The sequence below is a fragment of the Lycorma delicatula genome, chromosome 12 (genome assembly GCF_047948215.1).
Source record: "Lycorma delicatula isolate Av1 chromosome 12, ASM4794821v1, whole genome shotgun sequence".
NCBI classification, from domain to species: Eukaryota; Metazoa; Arthropoda; class Insecta; order Hemiptera; family Fulgoridae; genus Lycorma; species Lycorma delicatula.
The window spans coordinates 17080001-17092766 of NC_134466.1; the positions used below are offsets into that span (position 1 = coordinate 17080001).

At 28.9% G+C, this 12766-nt stretch overlaps 1 long non-coding RNA gene across 1 annotated transcript; it reads left to right on the forward strand.

The window, feature by feature from the left end:
• Positions 1–1440: 1440 nt before the first annotated feature.
• Positions 1441–5229, forward strand: LOC142333231 (uncharacterized). Its single transcript, XR_012758560.1, has 2 exons — positions 1441–1728; positions 4002–5229. It is a non-coding gene; the product is annotated as an uncharacterized LOC142333231 (long non-coding RNA).
• Positions 5230–12766: the final 7537 nt, after the last annotated feature.

The window sequence follows — 12766 nt, forward strand, 5'->3', positions numbered from 1 at the left end:
TATAATTACTTCTTTTTTAATGTTACTTGAAATGTTTGAGCAGCACACTATATCTAGTGTTTACTGAAGTTTGTCTTGTCTAGATGAAAGTAAATCTCTCCTGTACAACTGTTGAAATGAAATGAAATAAATATATAAAAAATGAAATATATATATATTTTCTAAATATATATATTTTATATTTTCTACCTCAAAATGATCTATTTTTTTTGGTATGAGACTTAAACAGGACATTAAACAGAAGTGTTTTGACATACAAACTTCAAGTTAATAATGTCTTTCAAAAACTGTGTATAGTACCTCTTATATAACTTCTCAACAATGAAACAACATAGAAGAAAATTTAACAAATGATTTTTCTGCTTCTGCTTGTTTATAAATAAATTATAAATAAAAATTGTTTACGTAATTATTTTATTTTTAATAACTTCTGAAGCTGTAGAAAAGATTATAAATGAAATATTAACATTCAAAATTTAAATAACACTGGTAACACTGGCTGCTCGTGTTGTTGGCCTTTCATAGCCAAAGCAGAGAATACCACAAAGAACAAAGAAAACGGTTAAATAGTAAAAAAAAAAAATAAATGTTTTTATGTTTAAGTTTAAAAAATCTACAACAATTAATCAAAAGCAGCTGATCTACTGCATGCGGTTAGTACGCTTGGTTTTTAGATCAATTGTTCGTAGGTGACGTGGAAACTTTTATAAATACCGTTCATGTTATGTATGTATGTATGTATGTTTAATAAGATATATGTTTATGACTAGTGTGATGGTCTGATAAATTTTTACTCACTCAACTGCTGTTGGTCACACTGGGCAATAAAACGTCACTAAAAAAATTACATTCACGGTTATTTAAGTGGGGTAGTTTTTGTTCTCAGAATATGTTGATTAGATTATACATCCTGTTTGCCTGATATAATGTTTAAACAATAAATTTTAATTTTTTACTATCTGATTGCTCTTGCACTTTTTTAGGTTGTATACTTTTATTGTGTTAATTATATAATTTATAATTAAATTATTATTGCATAATAATTATAATATAAACTGACATTAAATCATCTACGACATCCAAGTTGAATAAATTTTAGTGGAAATCACACTGATGAAATAACTCGTTTATGATTTACTGTTCTCCCGGCCTTGATCAGAACAGTTCATCGTTGACAATTGTTTTATAATAAAATTAGCCAAGCAAGCCTCACTCGCATATAGAGACACTTGTAGATAATATTATAAGAAATTGTTTAATTATCCTCGGTTTTTATCCTCCATTATTTTTTTAAAAATATTTAATATTTGTAGAAAAAATTTGTAAAAAAAAAGAGATAACAAATAATAAAATTTGAACTTCTGTGTTAACGGGGATTCAATTTTGATTTTTGTTGTTTTCTGTTGGCAATATTCTTATTTACAAAATAAATAACTCGTTTTAGGTTAGAAATGTAACTAACTAACTAACTAATGATGGTTTACAAGTTTTAACGATCTAACAACCCATCCTAGAAACTTATTATTTTGACTTTTTGAAGGAGCCTCCTTCAAAAACAGATGACATATTTCGGATAAGAATATTCATAAACATAATATAGTCATGGGTACAAGTTTTATTAAAGCAAAAGAATAGGAATCCTAAGAGGTTGCCATCTAATATAACAACCAGAAATTTCACTCTATGAGTGGTAAATATATATTATCATTATCATTACTGCTCATACAAGTAAGTAACAATGTTAGAATTATCCAAGTTTGAACATAATTATTGTCATTTAGTGTATCCTAACCGTATAAAATATTTTATTTCATTTCCACTAAGTAAATAAATTAGTCTTTATTCTGATCAGAATAATATATTATACAGATCAATCAGAAATCAGTGTAAGATAATTAATATAATATATATTATATCTGGTTATATTAATATAACCAGATTATAATAAGAAAGATTTGATTTAAAAAAATTACCACAAATTGATTCACAATTCAGAAGTCGCAATTGGAAATTAATTTACGTACATGCTGAACAAGATGCAGATAAATCAGTTTCTTTTAATTATCTTTTAATTAGTATTATTTAAAAATGATAGAATAATATTTATTTACACAAAAGAAAATCCTTGAGGCATCTTAAGTAAATTGGTGGAAAGATTTTTCAAATTTTGTAAAAAAATCTAAAATTTCAGTGGAAGCATAATATTTCTTGTAAGCGTTTAGTTATAAGAAAACAGTTGTGTTGTATAGTTTGAAAGTAGAATTTTAACTGATAAATCTGTATTTAAAAAAAATGTATTTTATTAAGCTCCTACTTATAGAAGCAAAATTCACACTCCAATTTTTATCAAGGTATACGTTCGTTTGTTCATAAATGTGGTTATGAACAAAGTATAGGTTTCTTTTTTCTTTAATTGTAAAGAATGGAAAACTGTTAAGCACTGGTTAAAAAATTTTGCTGGCATGTTAATGAAGCAAAGTTTTAGTTTGTACTGTAGCAAATAACAGATAACAGGAAATTTCTTATTTATATAATTTCTAAAGTTCAGGTTTATTAACTTACTACTGTATTTTTACTTTACAAATTGTAGCAAATAACAGATAACCTATCATTTCTACTGTTTCTATTTTAATGTAAAAAATTTTTTTTCGTGATAGTAGCTAAGATTTCATCGGTATTACTACAGTTCATCGAAGTTGCCATCTGTGACAGCGATCATGAACTTTATCGAGAAGGTTTGAATCCTGATCACGGTTGGCATGATTTCATAATACAGTACAAAATTCATTTCTTATCGTTAAAAAAAGTCTGCTGTAATTCTTCAGCCTAGTCCTGTTATTTCTTTTGTTTTTCTTGGAAACAGATATTTTGAAATTCTTTCTCATAGCAAATGTTCTTTGCTATGAAATGTTCTTAGCCTGTTAGGGTTCATATCATTCTCTGGTGTTTACTGGTGTTTATAAGTATGCGTGTAGACCTATATTTAGAAAATTAAATATCTTATTTTTATCTTGTGTTTATTTATGAATATGCAATTCTTTGCAAAAAAAATTGTCACATTTTAAATAAAATAACAATATCCCGTCTAAATTGAACCCGACAGCAGTTCTGCTGTTTTTGTATAACTCAACACAATCTTCATTTTACAAGTAAGGGCCTGAATTGCTGAATCGTTTTTAACGATTCAATTGAATCGCATTCTGAACAAAATATACACAAATATATGCTTAAAATAATTTTCATTAGCACCCTCTGAATTGTGAATTATTTAATGATGATTTTTGTATATTTATATATTTACATTAACATTATTTCATTTGTTTCTTATAAACAATTAATGTCGACTTTAATCGCTTTAATCCTTTTTTCATTTGTTGAGCCGATGCATTAATGCTAAAGTAATCATACAAAGGATTCCAGAATACCGATTTTAGTTTCCATTGTAGTAACCCATTTGTCGATCCATCAGGGCTTTGAGGAACGACACTTACAGCCGTAATATTATTAACTGATTAGATTAATAACATACACGACTGATAATGTATGCAAATATATATATATATATATATATATATATATATATATATATATATAAAAAAAAACGTTTTAATAAAAATAAATAAAAATTAAAAAAGGAAGGATTAGTCAGTCAAATAATCTGGTGTTAAAAATCTGAGTTTCATAATCTGGCTAAGGATGAACACAGCCTTCTTTTAAAAGATTTTTAATATCGATGAAAAGATGTCTTGCTAATGTATTATTATTCTCTAATACACTGATTCCCATACTGTGCACCCCAGTGCCCTGGTGTTGGAAACTGTATCCTGCAGGAATCTGAGGAACAGCAAAGTTTTCAAATGTCGAAAATGTTACGTGTGCCTTGTAACAGCGAGCTCCATGATGATGCCATTATTGTTCTGTCAGACATTAAAAAATCTGTATTATTACAGATTTCTTAATAATTGACCTTTGGTAATTATTAATTATTTTTAATTTTACAGGTTACTATCAAGGGAAGTACCAAGCGTTGCAATCCATAAATAATTCTGTGCGTGATGGAATTATAAAAAAAAAAAATGTAAGTGTGCATATGGTGATGATGTAACAACAGAAGAAAATTTAGTCGAAAATATAAGTAGTTACCTATTCAGAAAGGAAAGAAATTGGTTTGTGAATGTTGCGATGAAAAGATTCAGATGTAAATTTTATTTAAAGAAAAAATAAAGTCTCTCATTCATGATAATGATTTAAAAACCCACCTACTACTCATAATGAAAATTTTGTCAGAAAAGTTTTAATCTACTTTAAAATTACATTACTTCAAAGACACTTTAGACACTTCTTAATACCCATACAAAAGAGGAAAAAATAAGTTTCATATGAAAAAGAAAAATTATGTCTGTAACTTCTCTCAAAAGGTTTTTTACCAACCTTAAAAGATCTTTGTAATTTAAAGAGGCATATTAATTTACACACCAAGAGAAAAATTGTTTGTAACGTTTGTCAAAAATTTTTAACGAGAGCTACACTTTACAAAGAAATATCAATATTAGAGAATGGTTTTGACCATTAAAAATCATATATTAAGATTGATTAAGGTTGATATATTAATACCACCTCAGAGGATAAGATGAAATAGCAATTTTTACACTGTTAAAAATACTATACCTCACCTGACTGAATTTGAACCCAGGACATTTGGATTAAAGAGTGAGACACTAGAACTCTCACCACAGAGGCCAGCCTAGGTTATAAACTTCTTTAAAAAAAATAAAATGTAGATTTTTCTGTTACTCTGGTTTATAATATGTGAATAACATTTATGAACATATTAAGCCGAGAACCATGCCATCAGATATTTTGGTAGATCCTTAGGAATTCCACCGATTCAGCAAAAGCGGTGTAGATATGTAAAGTTCACAAATGAGAGTTGTCTTTGATACTGTTTTTCTCAAATCTTTTTTCACAAAACAGTAGTATTAATAATTAGAATTAGTATTTTTGTTAAGCTATTGGCTTTTTTGTTTGGTTTTTATTTTCTGTCAAAGATTCCCTTCAACTCCTGTACATGTTCCATTGTTTTTATGTATTTGAATTTTCTTATTTAATTACTGAATATGGTTTATTGTTTAACAGATAATTTTTGTTTGGTATATAATTATACTTAGCCAAAAACATTTAATTTCTGATTTATTTGGTAATTTTTAGTAAAGTTATTTTTTGTATGCATTTATTATATCTTTATTTATAGTTTTCTGTGGTCTCCCAATCCATTCCCTCATTTAATATTATTAACCATGAAAAATGTTATTTGCAAAATGTATTTACTTACTTTAAAATAAGTTTGTTTTTTTATTTATCATTTATAAGTATCTTCTTTGTTTTTGATGATATTGTCTGCTAAGATCCTTAGCCACTGAAATATGCCAAGAGCATCGAGGGAAATTATATTCAGAGTTACTGAGTAATTTAATGGTATATTGAGTGTTTTTTTACATTTGCATCAATTTTACTTTTTAACATATGAGGTAATTTACAATTTTTTTCTCATCAAAAAACAAAATCACCACTTATAATACTTTTAAAAAGATATGTTCATTATAAATACTTCATGGTTGTAAAATTAACACGTAATTTATAAAAACTGTTTCATTAAAGGGTAAGTAGTTTTGATTTCTTTTCAGTATTGTAAAACAGGCTTTTATAACATATAATAATAGAGTAATAACAATTTAGATATATTATTTACATAAAATGATTTTAGTTTGTTATTACACTGCGTATTATTTTACATCAAAAATAATTTTTTGAAGTGAAGCTTCTTAATGCAGATTTAGGATGGGGAGTGAACTGAGAAAAAAACAAGCGTATTTGTTAAATATTACTAAAAATGTATTAAGTCACTATAAAAAGATAGTTATATCAATATTATTTTTTTTTTTTATAAAGCAAGTAGTTTTGTTATTATAGACTTTGCAGAAATGTTACTGTTTCAGGATATTGTAACTATAAAAATGATATTGCAATGAAGGGGTGAAATATCAAGTTATTTTTTTTAAATTATTATTACATAAGGTACCATACTCACCGTAGCTTGAGTAAGAACTGAAAAGCTTTTCATTCTTTTTTTATTATTATTAAAAATTTAAACTTTTGAAAGTTTTAGCTTTTTATCTGTGTTGACAGGCTTGGGACAAAAATCTTAATTTTTCCACATAATATATATAAGTCTATATAAGAACAAACTAGAGTAAACATTTCAAAATTTGATTCTGAATAAAGTTATGAATTTTCAAAATAGGTACAAATCATGTGCATTGACGCCATTATTAACCATTCTGAAATTTACACTGCGTGAAGTGTTCTGCAGATATATATGAGCGAGATAGCAATGTTTTGAAAAATGTTATTTTTTTGAAACGCTTAGATTTTTGCCACATTTCATATATATGCTTCATTTTACCGTGCCGTAAAATATTAAAATTGTTTTGTTTTACATTTCAAAAGCTTTTAATCTTTTTTTCTCAGGTACTACAATCGTCCAAGCTTCACTTTCATATAAAGCTATGCTCCAAACATATACTTTCAAAAATGTTTTTCTAACATTTAAATTAATTTTTGATGTAAGCAAATTATATTTCTGACTGAAATATATTTCATTTCTACTGTGCTATTCAGCATTTTATGTCATTCCTACTTTGTCCATGTTTAGTGATTCTACTTCCCAAAGAATAAGATTCTTCTGCTTCTGTAATCTTTTTTCTTCTTATTTTTATATTCAGTGGTCCTTCTACATTTCATCACTTTCATTTTGTTCTTGTTTATTTTCATGCAGTAGTTCTTGTGCAGGACTTCATCTATGCCATTCATTATTTCTTCTAAATCTTTTTTACTCTCGGTAAGAATTACTATCATCAGGAAATCGTAGCATCTTTATCTTTTCACCTTGCACCGATCTAAATCGGTTTTTAACATCATTGACTGCTAGTTCTATGTAAAGTTTAAAAAGTACAGGGATAGGGAATATCCTTGTCGGACTCTCTTTTTTATTACGGCTTCTTTCTTGACATCAGAAAAAGATGCAATCTTTCAATGCTTCATCTGATAGATCACATTTTTCTTGTTCTTGATAAAAGTTTAAAATTTGTCGTCATAAAATTAAAACTTTTATCAAAACCTGCCCTCTTGATAGCCTACCTGTTATTGCAGTAGTGCAGTAGATTAACACTACGTTTTCCTAGTCTAAAGTTTGCATCTGCCTAAATTCAGTATAACACATTGCACTTACACAAATATAGTTGACAATCGCAATAGTTCTATCCAGAACGTCTTGCAAAATGATGGATTTTGCTAATGCAAAATACATTGAAATGAAGTCAATTTTTTCAAGTTTAAGTTTTCCTGTTTTAATAAAGCAACAAATCCTTCTTTTTTACCTCTCATGGAAAGTGCACCATCAGTGCAGACACTGGCTAAATTACTGACATTTAATTGTAATCGATGACATACTTCTCTGAAGTTTTCGAAAATGTCAAATCTGTGAGTTCTTACAGTTAGTGTACCCAGTTGAAGAAGTTCTTCGTAATACTGAAAATCTTCAGTTACAGCACGAATAAAACGTAAAACTTGCGTTTTATCTGTGCTTTCGTCTAAAGCAATTGAAAAGTAAACATCTTCATTTTGTATAATTGTACGAAGTTGTTGTGATACATTTTCAGCTAATTCTTGCTATTGATCTGTTACAGTTTTTTCATGAAAGAGGCAATTGTTTGTATTTATCAAATTTTTCTGGATCTAACATACCCACCACTTCAACAACACATTCTCTAATTTCTGCATCACTAATTGGTTTGCTTCTTTTTCCAAGTATATGTGCTATTTTGTAAGTAACGTCAATTGGAGTGGTATTTTTCTTTACAAAAGCACAAAAAAAACGCCTGCTGATGCTTTTCATTTTTCAATTTCTAAAGCGCAGCTTGTCAAGCTTCACCTTCTAAATTAAAATAATTATGTTTAACGAGTCAAATAGTGTTTATTTGCATTTGCCTTTTTCAAAGTAGTTAATATTGTATTGCACAACAAACACACCATTTTATCTTTCACAGAAGTAACGAAAAGTTCTTACTCCCACTCTACATTAAATGTTCTGTTTTCTTCATTTAATTTTTTTCTCTTATAATTTGACATGATGGAGAAAAAATGAATATCAAATCGTATCTTTAAGAAAGCGTATGCTTGCTAGAAATAGAATAAAATCTACTTAAGTTACGACAAACCAGTAATTTCTGTGATAAAATGCAATGATTAAACTTCGATATTATGTTGAAATTTTTCTATGTTTTATGTAAATAAATATTTTTTATATGTTAATTTATTTTTAGTTCAGATTTCTTATTAATAAAAAACTTTATCATTCGTGTATACATTATTTTACACCAATAATTCATATTATTATTATTATTATGCTTTTACGGCCAACATGGGACCACTTAAGTCAATTTTAGTTGGATCTTTTCTGAGAAAAGCGTGTTATTTTACTCTTTCGAGCTGCCCAGTATTTCTTCATCCGTTCAGATCTTGCTTTCTTTTCTTCATCCGTAAACACCCTCTTCGTTGTATTTTGTCGTTTGTCTGTCTTTTGTTTAAATCTAATGCTTTTATCTTTTAGCTTTGTAATTTTTCCAGTTTTATTCTGTAGGTCAGTCAGGGAAATTCCCAATTCTTTCATATCTTCTCTAATTTCTTTGAACCATCCTACTTCTAGCTTTTGGAACCAGAGCTTTTCAATGATATTTCTTGACAGTCTTGTTTCCGGTGTCCTTATGAGATGACCAAAGAAAGAGATTTTTTTTTCCCGCATAGTATCAGTAACAGGCTCTATTTCTCGATACACCACCTCATTTGGCACAATCCACCATCGGCTTTCTTTTTGGTGTTTTTTATTGATACACGTTCTGACAATTCTCTCTATTTTCAGAATTTTTTCAATTCGGTTTTTCTGAGTGATTTTGAAAAGAGTCTCGCTTCCGTAGGTGACTTCTGGCTGTACTACAGTTTTATAATGTTTAAGTTTTGTTTTAGAAAAAAGGGATTTTTTGTTATATGTTGACCAAGTTAATTTTTGGGATTTAATCATTTTATTTGTCCTGTTTTGCCATGTCACTTTTTCATTTAAATTATAAGTTATTATTTCCCCTAGATATTTAAATTGTTTTACTATTTTAATTTTCTGATTGTTTACCGTAATGTGCTTTATTACCAGAGGATCTATGGCCATTAGTTCAGTTTTTTCGAAAGAGATATGAAGCCCTATCTTTTGTGCTAGGTTTTGAAGGCTCATGATTTGTGTTTTGGCTTCTTGAATATTATTTGCTAAAAGAGCGAGGTCATCTGCAAATCCTAGGCAATTTAGTGTGATGGAGTTTTTCTTAGTACCCATTTTTATATTTTTGGGATTTATTTCATACCATTTTCTCATGACAAATTCAAGGGCGCAGTTAAAAAGGAGTGGTGAGAGGCCGTCTCCTTGCCTCAATCCAGTGGGTGAAGGCCCAGGTTTCCCAGAATATTCAGCATGGATGGTCGGTATATACAATCATAGGCCCTTTTAAAGTCGACGAATGTGATTATTAGTTGTTTTTTCAATAATTCATATAATATTGCATAAGAAGTTTCACTTCTGTTGTGTCCTTGCACCAATGCTTGTACTTTCTTTGAAGAGTATGTTTAATGTTTATAATAAAATCGGTAGTTGTATCTTGAGTGGTGAATGGTGGTCAGGTACATGCATCTTTAGCAGCAGAATCTGTTCATTCATTACCCAGGATGGATACCACGTGGATCTAGCAGAAATTCACTTATGTGTAATGATGATTCAATTCAGAGATTGTACTATGAATATCAGTAACGACAGATGTCTAGATAAATCCTCTAAAGCTTGGGGAGCATTACACGAATCACTGCGGTTAAAGATGTGATGATATTTTGACAATGATGTTCAAAGCCATATTGATGGCGTACAGTTCAGAATTGTAAACGCTTGTAATATCAGCAAACACATAAGTTCCGTCTGTATCATTCCGCTTTGAACCATCTGTGTATACTATTGCATCTGGGTTTGTCTGTGATAGAAAATGGTAAAATTCTTGCTGAAAGATGAGAGTTGTTAATTCTTTATTACATACGATGAGATCATAATTAAATTTTATGGGGTCAAGTTTCCAAGTCTCCATGCGCACAACTAAAACTATTCTTTTTGTTCTTTGATTCTAGCCTTAAATTAAGCACTGTACATCTTATCCAAGAGATATTGCAACAAATTGAAGTCCCAATATTCCTTTTATTTTACAACCGATATAATTGTATACATTTGGAATTCATACATTCTATTGCAGTAAAATTTGAATAATTTTACCTTCAAATAATTTCACCTGTATCTTTTATTTTTTTTTTAAATATGTAAATGTTTAGTAGTTGGTTTGATTGGAGTCATAATTTATATTTTTTGTCTAGATGATATATTAAAAATCAGAATTGAAACATATTTTATAAATTTGTTTACCAAATTTTAATTTCTGTTTACTAAAAATTATTAATTCATAATAATAAAAGTATTAATTTTTATTTAATATTACTAATATAATAATAAATATTACATCACAATAATAATTACTAATTTACTGAGGGATATTGTACATAATAAAACATTAATTTTGTATATTATGTAATATAACCATTGTTACTAAGGGTGGTACAAACTGCTTTTTCATTATAATTTACAATTTATAAATATTTTAGAATACTATGGGCTGCATTACATAAACTACCACCACGTACGTGGTAATAAATATTTTTTATAAAACTTACAAGACTAGATAATGTAATAATTATTGTAAATTTCATAATTTAAAACTAATTATCACAATTAATAGATTACTTTAAATTTCAACTTTTATCACAATGGAAAATTCTATTTTTAAGTATTCATTTATGTTTACAAAAACTGTACGTGATTGAGAAAATGGTTTTTACATTTCTATTTTCTATGTATTGTATTATTTTCACAAGCACAAGGATAATGAATACAATCAGGATGTAGATGGTGGCTGGATGGGAATGTCTCTATATAAATAAACACACACCTATATAAATAAACACACACACCGAGGTAGGTGTAACCTCGCACAAAGTAGTTAGTAGACCCTCCACCTTGCAGTAGTTGATCAATGTATGTCTTCAGGGAATATCTGACACCATCAACCTTAATCATGTAGTGAAGTTTTCCAGCTTCTGGACTACAGATCCTTGTCTCTACATTAGTTTGCCAGTGGAGAGGTACCACTTTATTTCATTTCCCATGCTTAGTTGATGTACACTGGGAGTGATATTGGAAGGTGATTGTGTTGGTTTCAGTCTCGTTTAATATGTAATCTTCGTTTTAGGTATAATTCTGATGGAGATTTACCAGATGAGAGGGGTGTAGATCTATATTGCATTAAGATTTCGTGAATTTTCCTTTGAATAAGTAGTTGCCTGTTGAATGAAGTCATTGCCTGTAGTAACCTTTGCTTGAAAGTCTGTATATTGTGTTCAGCGAGCCCGTAGGTAGTGGATGATCCAGTGCTATAAACATTTGGTGTACATCGATATAAGCTAACGATGTATCGAGAATGGGAGTGATTATGTGGACAGTTTTTATCGATATGCATTTCAATGTTTCTTCATCATTGTTCATTATATTATAATAAATAGATATTGTTTTGAAAACACGTTTTCAAAACACGAATAATACACGTTATAATAAACACGATATTGTTTTGATTTGAAAACACGTGTGTTTATTTAAGTAGAGATATAACAATTGGCGAAGAGAATGAGATACAACAGGAAGGTGAGTGAAGCGAACTCTGATCAGGTACTTACTGATAAAACTGTTTTTAAATAATTTTTTTTATGTAATATTATGTAGACTACCGGCAGAGAATTTTATAAATCCATTTTTTGTTTTTTTCTTTCATTTTATTTATGGAATTCATTACCATCTAATGGTAAAACAATGAAGGGATAAAACTTTTTAAATGACAAGATTTGCAAAGTTAGTATACAGGGAAAAACCTTATGTCTATTCTGAACAAGGGAAGATCCTTTACAGGCCCATATGCCTTTCTTAAAAAAACCATTATCATTTTTATATCAACTATTCTAAACCTATCAGATTCAGGTGAACCACTTAATTTTTTTCTCTTTTCCAATTTATTTTCCCTTTCCCAGTCTCACAGTGTTATCGATTTGAAAACAATGATTGAATATGAAAACAGTTTTTATACTGGAGTTTAAAACATTTTCAGTAAAAAGTCGCAGAAATGATATTGTTTTGTTTGCCTCCTTTTTTGCTTTAGATTCATTGTACGTATTGATTGTTGAATCTTCTCTTTATGCTGAATAAAAAACACTGATTGAATACCCGCAATTGTCGGCTATAAAATATTTCTACAACCGGTAGAACAGGCAAAAGATGATTGTGTATATGGAAAGAGTTTTAGTGTGAAACCTTTGATGTTGGAGGATAGCATGCGGGTCGCACAATCACAAATTGGTTAATTTGATAGTTGAGGGTTGTAAGTTACAGTAGCCGGTTGTGATTGGAAGAGCCGGTTGTATATTGTGTAAATACACTGATAGAAATGTCTGCCGAGGCATTTGCATCGGTGGCCTCCTGAAAGACGCCAAACTGACGACTGTGTTGAGTTATCAAGTTTAAGAGGGT